The sequence below is a fragment of the Seriola dumerili genome, unplaced genomic scaffold (assembly GCF_002260705.1).
Source record: "Seriola dumerili isolate Sdu_G_001 unplaced genomic scaffold, Sdu_1.0 BDQW01000025.1, whole genome shotgun sequence".
Lineage (NCBI taxonomy): Eukaryota > Metazoa > Chordata > Actinopteri > Carangiformes > Carangidae > Seriola > Seriola dumerili.
The window spans coordinates 19,657,226-19,669,837 of NW_019174280.1; positions in this window are offsets into that span (position 1 = coordinate 19,657,226).

Here is a 12,612-nt window from a genome sequence, read left to right on the forward strand (position 1 = left end):
AGTGGGCAGGAAGCGGCCTCTCTAAGCTGCAGGGTCGGATCACCGATGAAATCATACAGTGCAGGTTAAAGATTTATAAGTATTGATCTGTGATTGCAGCGATTAGCTTTAAAACACAACACGGGCCGTGGCCTGTGGCTGCAAGAACCCTCAAGCAACAATTTGAAATAGAAATAGGAAAAAAAAAAAATAGAAAAGGTAAGGAGGGAGACGGTGAGGTATTAGTGTTAACTCCAACCAAGACACCTGAGGTGAAGAAATGTTTAGATTGTAACTCCTGACATTGTGGAGATATGATGAAGGAGATGTGTGTGTAAGCTGGAGGAAGATAACTGGAGGGATGAATAAACTCCAGAGGATCCCCGGTGCCTCCGGCTCTGGCGACAAATTTGTGAACCAGGTGCTCAGAGTTTGTTGCTTGACCTCCACTCCCTGACCCCCATCAATCCTAACACCCACCGCTGTATCATCCAATAACACTGAGATAACGAGGCCACTCAGATCATCATAGATTGCTTCTGCTGCCACAACAGAAACATTTGCGACGGCTCCTGCAGGTTTATGAACCAAGACAAGGCCAAGGTGTAGCCTCATACTTGTTTGCTTTATCTTGTGCTCACTAAATTATGGGAGTTTAGGAAGTTGATTCCTTTTATTAACAATTATGATTCACCCTTCACCACTTGAGTCACTTAAAATTGAATAAACTGATTTTTGGCCGTTTGGGAGCAGCTAATTTACACATGCATCAGTTACACAACAATGTTAGTGTTCCTTTGGAGGCGTGTTTCTGTCCGCCACACAAATCAAAGTATTCACTCTCCTTTTTAGTTTTAGCTATCAACTCCTGAGGGAAATATCTTGCTCTTTAGCAGCTAAATGCTCCACTACGTTCGACTGCTTGTTGCTGACACTGTGTGTCTTGCTGTTTGTTGCTGGGCAGGTAGCGTAAACACATGAACATATAAAATGCTGCGTCTGAAAATGATCCTGATGAGAGCGTTGAGGATGAACCAAAACATTAAAAGGTGCACGCTGAAAATCCAAAACAATGAGCAGAAAGATCCAAAAATCCTCCGTGCAGCTGAAGGAAACTACAGATTCAAGTTAATCCTCTTTATTATTAATATAATGTATTGATATAGTAAAATATTGATTACAGCAGCTTTAAAGAATGCCATAATTGAATTTTCCCTGACGTATCTACAGCGCGCTGCACCCTTCCCCAGTGACAGAGGTTGTAACAACATAGCTATTCCCATTCATGGTAACCTATTCATTTATTTCATGAGCAGTAATGATCTCAAAGCCTTGGTCTGATTTAGGAATTCTTTGTTGCTCTTCTTGCCATAAATGCTTTCAGGAACTGAGGCAGGAAACTATTTTACATCTTAGAAATCCAGGCTCCCCCCGTTTTTGCTAATACTTCCTGTAATTTCTTAAAAAAAGAACTGACATTTAACTATAAAATCAAAGGAGAGTCCCTGGAGAAAAACGGTGAAAGTTGTTGGTAATTAAAAAGGAAAAACAACACGTGTTACCTCAGTTCAACATATATACAATAAAGTTTCCAATAACAAATTAATGATGACTGAATATTTACATGGATTTCATTTACAGCAGCTGATTTCCAAATCGTCATCACGTCATCAGAACTTTGTCTCTACCGTCCCAGTATTTACATTGTTCTTGACAAGAAACTTACAAAGACAATAAAAGGAAATTATGGGACCCATAAAACAAAGATTTGCCTTTTTGTATATACACACATATACATGTATATGCAGCCAACATATTACTTTTCACTGTTGGGCAATGCCTCCTGAACATTATGTAAATCAAACTATCTTACTGTATATAACTGTTTATGGACACTTATCATGGAGGCATTTTTAATCTCAATGGCTTAATTTGCTAAATTTACTTAAATTAACTTTTTTTTATCCCTTTGTGTCTTATGTTAAAATAGTTGTGCGTGATGTCTTCTATAGATTTTGAGATGATAAGCATACTAGAAATAATTTAAATAGTAGTAGAACGACTGTACATTGTATGCTATCAATAGAAGTATTAGTTGGTGCTGTACATATGTTGAATATCAGTTCTGCATTAAAATGACAGCACATCACTGGAATCAAAACTAGAGGCCATAATGCTGAGGTCAGGTGTGGATTTCTAATAACAACAGCAAAAACTTAGGACAGAAGAAAGTTGGATAAAAAAATGGTTCATTTGTAAATGAATCTGCATTTAAAATATCAAATATTATTTAACATTTAAGATGAAAAATGCTGTGAGTGTCTCGTTGACTCACACAAGCTCCCATCTGGTCCAAGGGGAATTCACACTCGATGTTTTCACAGGTTCGATGGAGACGGAGACGAGTGGCAGAAGTCACGGGTAGTGACAACACAATAAACCCACAGTAAGGACGTGGTATTGATGAGAGTGAATAAAAATCTTTGAGCGTACATGGAGCGGGTGTTGTATTGATGGGTGCATTGAAGTAAAGCTAAATAAATCTGTAAAAACTAGCACAGCGTGACCATGCTGCTTTACAACTGCACCACATTACCGCTCATAGTCAATAGCATATGAACCAGGTCCTGTGTGACTCTGGCCCATTTACAAATATATAAATGGCTTTATGGGAAATCATTAGAGGGACCTGTTTGTTTGCTTTGCTGAGATTTTTTGTGCAGTGATCATTTGCTAGCCTGCTGACTAAGCCCATTTGATATTGTTATGTTCTCCCTTAAGTGGCCTTTACTGAGTAAGTTAAACAAATGAGTAAACCAGCAAAATGCAAGTGATGGCGAAGGCCCTGAATGCGCTCCAGCGACACAAAGATGTGGCTTTCATAAATTAAAAATGCTGTACCAGAGTGTATTAACATAAACAGACATTCAGAGCCACTCCGAGCTTTTTGTCAACACTGTTATTATCGAGCGAAGTTGTGCAATGTCATGCTTTCAGAGCTTTGTAATTAGACAATGAGCGTCCATTTGTTCACTTTGACACATTCAGATGTTCCAATTAGAACATTGTGATTACCGCCTTTGGCTAAACAATATGGGGACGGTATCAGACAGTATCTGAGGCGCCCACAACATATAAAGACAGACAGACATAAAGCCAGAAATATATAATATATATCCTCATGAGGCTGTGGAAAGCTCTGACTGTTATTTCCAATCTTACAAAACAGTTCATCAGTACTTCCAAGTGTTAGTTTCTCTGTATTTTTTTTTTAAGTTTGATTTACTTCACAGAAGAGACAAACCACACATGTATTAGATAAACCTTTCAAATTAGTTGCATCTGATCCTAATTTTCTAAAGCAATGGAGCTCTTCAATTCATAAAGGACATTTTGAACTGTTACCAAATTTCCGTTGTGAGTTAAATTGCATTTATTAATTCTTTTTAATTACCCTGCAGATTTGTTGATGCACTTAGCTGTATCCAAGAAGAGTTGAATCAAGGGCAACTGGACTTACGAAAGAAGTGATAGAAATAGAAGCAAAAACAACAGTTAACATTGCCACTGCTTTCCACCTCTGGAGGCAGCTCTTCGTGAGTAAAGGAATAAAGTTTCTTCTAGACTGGTAAGTAACCAGCTGTTAATGCTAACGCTAATGCTTTGGTCCAGACTGAAATATTTCCAAACCGATTGGATGGATTCCCGTGGAAATCTTGTGCAGTCATGGTTCCCAGATGATAAATCCTGATGTCTGTGGTGATCCCCTCACTACTGCCACCATGAGGTTCACATTGTAGCTCGTCTCAACAACAACTGAATGGCCTTGTCTTGAAATTTGTTACTGACATCCATGTCCCATGCTTAACGTGCTGCACTAAGATGGTGCTGACATACGTGGTAAACATCAGGAAATTAAATTGCCCTTGAGTTCATGTTAGCATGTTGAGATTACATTTAGCTCAAGGCTTAAAGGCAGCAACACAGAGTCAGAGGACTGGCTGCAGGCTGCAGGCTGCAATACTTTGATATATGTCATCAATTCTATAGAATCCATTGGGAGCTCTCTCTCTGTGCTCATGGTAGCAGAATAAAAAAAGTAATATTACTAAAAATCTACTTTCTTACTTCACTAAAACAATGTCAAAGGTCTCACAAAGATAAGAAACCATAGACTTAATGTTGAAATGTTAAAATATTGCTAATAAATTTGTGTAAAATGGTCATTTGTAATAGAAAGTCTTCCTTTAATGGAAATACTGTTGGGCACATTGGCTATACATGAGCAAACACTTACGGATGACTCAAAGTCGTTCTACAGTCAAGATTAGATGAGGCAGGAATAGTCTGTAATTGTTTTGCTATCATACTTTCCTCTGCTTGCTGTAGGATTACCAAATTGGCCTGTCATCATCCCAAGGACCTCCTCGCAACCAAGAGCCAGAAAAGAGTCACAGCTTTCCCACATCTCAATAACTTCAAATTGAATCTGTGTGACACTTTGAGCCATGAAGCTACACACTCCTGTCTCTGCTCTATCTCAGTAATGATTCACTTCTTGGTCTTGATATTGCCACAGGTCCATTTCAGCCATTTCCCTTTGCCTATGAATCTGCGTACTTTTTTTTTTTTTTTTTGGTAACGTTTCATATCATTTGCATAATCTGTGTGACAGAGCAGGCGGTTGACCGGCTGCAGGGGGCTGATGTATGATGTAGTGTACACGGACAAAGTCACGATCGCTGGGGAGGGACGCCCGCTTTACACCGGGCTTTCCCCCAGGGGAACCAAGACAGGATAATTCATCCAGGAGCCTGAGGACTCATTGCAGGAAGAGTTGCATTTGAAAATAGATCTTCGCCATTTATAAATATAAACAACCTTGCCCTTCTAAAGGAACGCTGCCATGAAAGCAAAAAAGAAATTGGACCACAGCAAAGAGCCCTCTACTTTTAGATGAGTCTTTCCATCTGCAATCCACAAATGAATGCTTTTATCCACTCTTTTCCAAAATAAATATACTGCTTTGTGCTTCCATTAGAGTTAACTAAGACCATAAAAGTGTTTTCAAGAGGGAATATTTTTCCCTTTGAATCAAACAGGAAGCAATCAGAGGATTCATGAAAGGACCACTTATCTCATGCATTTGGTTTTGTATTCTGACAACATTTTTTGTCATGGTCTGAAATACATAAGAGAAGGAAAATAGGAGTAAGGCTCCACCTGTTTGCTGTCTCCCAAGGGACTGTATGAAAATTATTAGGGGTGGTGGGGGTGTCAGAAAAGGGGGCGTTATCTTTTTCTTTTTGTTAAATAAGTAAGGAGGATCTTTCAGCTTTATTCTGTATTTTTAAATTATTTATTTATTTTTTGTGCAGCATTTTGTCATAAATATATTGCTTTTAAATATTCAGGGGAGGGAATTGCTTTTCCAAGTCAAGGAGAGAGCACAAAGAAAATATAAATAACACAAGTGAGTGTCTTGCTTTTTAATAAAATCTACAGTGCCGAATATGAAAAGAGCTTTTTGTTATTCTAGCGAAAGCGAACAAATGAACGCATGAGAGTGGAGTTCGAGGAGCCGGCACACGGTGCAAAAAGTTGCAAAGTGAAGTGTATTAATGAAGCTAATGGTGGGATAAATTAGCATTAGCGGCTTTAATGAAGGGTGGAGAGGGGGCCAAGGTGTCATGAATGTGAGTGGGGGGAGAAGAAAAGCTCTGTGCTCGTCTCTGACAAAGCTCTGACTCACTCTATCTCATCCATTAGTCGTCTGCATGAAGAAGAAAAGCACAAAGGAGTCTGCTAATGCAGAGATAACCTAAAGGTCTCTCTCTGTCTATTTCCCTCTGTTGCCTTTTTTGCTCCTTCTTCAGCATCCACTTTCCCGCTCTTGTTGCTCCTTTCTCGCCTCAATACTCCCTTTTTTCCTCCACTCATCCCCCAATATTTCTCCCTCCCCCTTTCCACAGCTGAGATCTTTTATGTTGAACAACATATTGCAGAGGTTTCCAGTGTCTTCCAGTATAGTGAGTAGATCTTAACTCCCTTTCATTGAGACCAACCTGGAGCCAGGAGTCAGTGACGATGGATGACATGAAAGTGTGGTCACTTTGTAGGAAGGAAAATGATTAAAATTCCTATTCTACCTATTACATCTCATGGACCATTAATGGTACTTGATTAATTCTGTATAACCTGAGGAGATTCATGAGTGTTTTATCGCCTTACACTCTGGAATTGCTTGTTCAAAATGCGTTGATCGGAGATAATGGGCCAATAAAGTGCGGTTTAGTGTGAGAACGCAGAGTAGAGAAAGACAAAGACAGGTCTCATAATATCCATTCAAAATTCATAGTTATTCCAATCTGGTTCTGATACATTTCTCTGGACGATTGGAAACAATATGAAATCAGTCAGTCTTTTAAAAAGGGCTGAATCACTGGAGATATTTTTTCTTCCGAAAAGGTCGTGATCTTGGTTTAATACAGAAGACGTCGACAATGACAAGCACAAGACAAGATGTCCTTTAAGTCACTGTTGACATTCAACCATGCGTTTACACCGCACAGAACACACTAGCATCACTTTTCGATGGGACTATTTCTTTGGAAGAAAGTAGTCCCAGTAAAAACTATTCTGATTTCTGAACTGGCCATTTGATGTGAATTAAAAAAAAAAAAAAAAAACACTTTCAAGACTCCATCCACTGCAGCGTGAGGCAACATGTGGTTGAAAGTTAAGGAAGAGGCTAATTAGCAAACCTTTTTGATGAGATCTTCCTTTAGCCTTCAATCACACTACTCAAACACTTTTGATTGTCATTGACTGGGGCGCCATGTTGGGCTCTTTTTCTACAGTGTATCCTCATCTGCCATAGCTAACATGTCAATCATTCACCGGCCACATTGTGTTTGAGTTTAGCGCCACGTCTTTCAACATTTTAGGATTCATGTGCAGAGTCAAATACTGAGTTACTTTTGGTTATTTAAAAAAGACCTGTGAGCTGCCTCTACTTCTCACCCAGTGTATTCTGGGATTGGCTCTAGCTCCTCACATCCCTCAACAGAATGGGTGGTTTCAATAAATCGAAGGATGTGCGGAGAGATGGATGGTTCCTGTTCTCAAAAGTAACAGCTGGCGATACATCAGCACACAGAAGTAAGACGTTAAACTACTTTCATCACTGCAATTATTACTATTATCACCAGAATCAACACTGCAGAGAGCTGTTAACCTTAAATGAGCTGTGCTGAAGTGACCATGCTTAAACCATTTAATCTTCTAAATCAGGCTCCATGCAATATATTATGTGGTGACTCATCAGACCGGCCACATGACGTGAGGTACTGCATCTCTCATAGGTCACCCAGTGATTGCCTGCAACTTTGATTTTCTTTTCTGCTTTCAAAGGCTGTAATGAATACAAGTCCTGGTCACAAACTATACTGCAAATAATGTTCCTGCCATTTGCAATCAGTGTTATCTCGAGATGTTATACGCATCTCGAGATAACACTGATTGCAAATACACTTTTGATTATTTTTTAATTTTCGCGATTAATCGTTTTAGTCTATAAAATCACAGGAAACACAGTTCAAAACCTAAAGATGCATAATTTACAGCGATACAAGAGAGAAAACAAAGGAAAAGGGCCAACCCCTACATTTGAGAAGCCATAATTGTTATTGCTAAATCACTTCAACAATTAATAATTTATCATAATTAATGTTCCCTTTCAGTTACTTGCCCTGGTCCAACTCCAAACTCACACTGAAGCTCAAAGAAAACCACAAGAATCCACTGACAAACACCAAATATGACCACAGTCCTCCTGTCAAAACACCGATAACAAGTAACTCTCCCCAAAAAACCCCTCAGTTTGTGGAGGATTTACACACACAGCTACAGGATCATCTCCCACACAGCGGTGTAAATCCAGCCTGTGCAGCCACAGATAAACAGCGTGCGACTCGATGGAAAGTTTACACGACCAGGAGAGACGGTTGCACTTGCAGTTGCGCCCCTTCCTTGCAGGAAGGCTCCTGAAATGACTAATCTGAGAGAGTGCGCTTAATCCGATTTAGACATGTCTGCCACGGCTGCGCCAGATTCCCTGATTGTACCTATTACCTGCCCCGCTGCTGCATTCAACTCTAGTTATTGTCACGCAGAAGCAGAATTGATAGATTATGAGGATCATAAAAAGGGAAAGAGGCCAAGAGTACAGGGTCGTGGTGATGCTGTATGCGCAGCTGAATTCAAGCATATGAAGAAGAGTGTGATAATATACATTTACATGCAATAGAGATTCGTCTTATCGTCTCAACTCTTTGTCTTAATCTCTATAATCTCCATATCGCCTCCCGCTGCTGGATAACTATACGCCTTTATCTTGCATTGCTTTTGTTCTTTAGGAAATCTTATCTAATGTAGACTGCAGCGCACACAAATCGAGTGGAAATAAGATAAACCGCAGAACTTTTCTTTTTCCTCCTCATATCCCGCATAGACTGCAACGCTCACACATACACATTTAGCACGAATATTAAGATGAGATTTGATACTTTCATAGCTGGTTTCTTTCGAGGCACCATCATATCAGATCAACTGAGCATATCATTACTACCGTTTGCTTCAACTGTACTTGCAGGGTTCCTCTTAATTGGGAACACATTTGCACCTGAGGGTAGAGACGCTCAACTGGGTGACATCTCCTCTGCAATCATTCCCCAGCATCATGACACGTCCCCTCATCGGAAGGTGCACCAACAATCATCTGATTTAGCCCGCGTGAAGCTGTGCTAATAAGCCCCAGATAATGTTCTCACAGTGCAGTTCTTATAAATTGATGGCACAATAAAAGAGACCAGAGGGGCACCGACACATCGGCTGATCCACCGCCACGCGGGGCTGAAAGCTGAAGCAGGATCAGATGTGTGGGAGTCAGTGGGAGATGGGAGCTTTAGAAGGAAATGAGTGGACGCTGAGATTGCAGAGAAGTGCGTTCATGTGAATCTTTGTTGAGGGAGTTGAAAATGCTTCATGAGGCCGAAATCAAACCGAACCACCTATAATACACAATATAAAGTTGATTGAAAACTTAAAAAATGACAATCATCAAAGCCAAAGCAGCTCAAAAAGGGTTCAACACAATACAGACATTATGGCCTTAATGATGCACTCAGTCCTGCAGTGTTACTTCCAACTAGCCTCAGACTGAACGGCTGAAATTCTGCAGTGTTGCTGACATGGTGTCATCATTGATGTGGTTGCTGTTAAGCTGCGTTGACACCTGCACGAATCCATTGGACATGGAGCCAGGGGAAAAGCAATCTAGCACAAGCTACACAAGCTTTTATAAATGTGAGGGCAGTGGAGGCTAAGGAAAAGTGGTGAACTGCAAAATATTTGTGCTCAGGGAGTGAGGTTTGGGGAGTGGGGGTGGGGGGATGGGGTGGGCGGGGGTGGGAGGGTTAACTTTGCTATTCTGATTCCTCACTAAAATCATGAATCACCCACTGATTATGAGGATGATACAAGCAGGCGAAATTAATATTGACAGAGAGGCCAAAAAAAAAAAAATCCTGTAAACAGTGTAATCACTTCAATCTTAGTGAAGGCAGAAGAAATCCTAAAAGCGTTTGGAGCTGATTAGAGAGAGAGAAAACGCATGTGATGTTCTGGCAAGGAAACCTGTTTTTCTTGGAAGACTGAATGAGAAAATTGCAAATGAAATTGTGACTTTCTCAGCCAATATCGTGAGGTACGATCAGATTAAGCCTGTTTTAGATTTGGAATTGGATTTACAAAAATTAGATGAATTTTTATGGATTCACGAGTTATTTTTAATTCTTTAAACAACCAGATATTGAGAGGACAAGTATATAAATATAGATTTTCAATAGAAAAAGTCTATGATTCCAGCACATTAACAGTAAACCTTTTCCTTTTATGAATTGCTATGGATTTATAATACAAAATTAATACAAATCAATTACTTACTTGACTCTAACTCAGAAGCCAGATGTGCCTTCAAAATACTGTATCTGACTCCATCCTGTAAACATATTTCATTCTTCATAAAACAGTTCCCCAGCATGGAGTCATTTATCTGTGAATGGCACATTAACCACACCATTTTCCCCCCTGTCTGCGCGGGTATCGTCTTTACTGATAATGGGAAAAGATTATGCACATTCATTACCATTATCATTAAAATCATCATCACACGCTTAGCATAATAACGGAGCTCAACTGATTCACTTCCCCAAAGTCTGTTTTCCTTCTTGTTTGGGTTGACGCTGGAGACTGCTTCATGAAGAAATAAACCAGACTTTGTCAGTGCTACTTTGAAGCTTCCTCGTGATTTATTTAATCTGACATTTGATGGTCCATGATCAATCAAAAGGGCAAACCATAAATAAGCTGCTTTTCAAGTGGCATTCACTGACTTCTGCTAAATTCAGCTTAAATATGGGAAGAATGTCTCTAAATATCTATATGTATGATACTATAAAAACATACACACATACTTTTATAGTATTATTAATCTAAATTCCATTTATCTATATATTATTTTATATATTCAACTTTTGTCAAGTCATAGCTCAGAACATCATCTGAATGACTAACTGCTTTCTCAGCACGATCAAGGACTTTCTCTCTAGTTAATTAAGTAGTTATCAAGTGCGATGAGGATGATGCTGACGATGACTGTGGCACCTTTAGAGCCGCAGGGAGACAAACAGAGTAATGGAAAAAAAAAACAACGCAAGATTATTCCAGGTGAGTGGACGGCTGTTTACAGATTCACCTCCAAGGTGAAAATCCAAAAGAATCACAGAGTCAGAGAAGCAGATGAAGCAGAAAGGATAGACTCAATTAAAAAAGGGAGGGAGAAAGTGGTTGTCTTTAAACAACAGTATTCCCCCGGGATCTATTAGCATTTGGTTTGTGCATACAAGAGGCAGCAAGTCCTTTCCTAATTAACTATTTTCACGTCTCTGAACAAGTGTCTTTTCTCATCTTTTATTCATTCAACATCACAGGTAGACTCACATGACAAAAAAAAAAGTCACACTTGAGCACTTCCTTACCTGTGTCTGTGACGTAAAGATATTCTCTCAGAGTCCTCCTTCTGTGGAGAGTTTTGGTGGTTCAGCTCGTATCCTTAGGCTAAGGGTTTCAACAACTGAACACATGCCTCCTCTGAGGCTTCTTATAATGGCACACCCCTTCCCTCCTGGCTCAACCCTGCATTTCTCTCCCCCCCTCCCTTCCCCTGTATATCACCATTCACATCACTATGGAGGAGAGTTAGGGAGAGGGAGAGAGAGAGAGGGGTGGATTCCCCCATTCTGTTACGCACAATTCCTGGACAGACACACAAACCTCTGCCGCACGCTGACGTAGGAGGCATTGCCTACGCCACCGCTTTTCGTCTTCATTGAGCCAACTAATGGGGCTCTAAAAATACGCATCATCCACCATGAGATTGATCCAGAATCTCCGTGTCTGAGGTGTTCCATAAAACCCACGACCTCAATGCCAACCTGCCGCCAAGGTCAGGGAAACAATGGCACTTCAAGGTGTTTGCTACAGAAATGCAAGTTGAGTACAAGAGAAGAGAAATGCCACGGAGATGAGCGCAGGTCGATGAGGTTGTTTGTGCCAGACAAGCTTATTTTGTTGCTGGTGATGGCACACCTGAATAGGAAACTACATTCCCCGTGTAAATAAAAGAATGAACAATACAGGAGAGGGCAGTCAATGGAGGGAGCGTCCAGCCAGCCTGGGTCTGCAGACAGGAGGTTAGTATGACTCATGCAGGAGATTTGGGGACAGAAAAAAAGACTTGCCACACGGTCCTTAGAGGTTTCTCTCTGGGCTACAGTCTGTCAAGTGTTAGTATTGAGTGTTGGATTAAAGTGATTGTGTCAACCAGAAGAACAATGGAGCAAAAATTAAGACCGAAACAAGTGGGGGAGATGAAAATGAGGCTGATGAGAAGCAGGAGAAGTGAGATGAAGATCAGAATAACGAGAGTAAGCGAGAATTCAGAACAAAAAGGGGCCTGTGTTGTTTTAATGCAGGTGCTGCATTAGTGGGAGCGTTTATTTAAGGTACTGCTTAGACGATGAAATATGACCCAGGAAGTCCAGTTGAAGTAAGAGATTAATGCAATCAAAGGCTTTTCACTGCATTAAAACACTCAACAATGGTTTCTGATACTCACGGACAGGATTTGACAACTCTGGAAAGTTGTCATGGCAGCAACTATTTCATATTTTATCTCAATGATCGCAAGGTAAACAGCAGAAATATGCTGTTCATGGTAAAAAATAAATAAATTAAAAAAAAATCCACCAGGAAGGTGCAGTTGCCTGTATGTGATTGGCCAACATAGCACCCTGCTGGATAATGTCATGTTGAGCCAGGTTTTGCTGGACGACTAACCCGCCTGGGGCTGTACAGTGCTTTTAGCTAAATGCTGACATCAGCATGCTAACAAGCTCAAATGCTAATGCTAATATGCCGGAGTTCAGCGGGTAATGTTCACCATCGTCACTATCTTAGTTTTGCCTGACAGCATGCTGACAATGGCTAATGAGCATTAAAGAAGTGGCATTA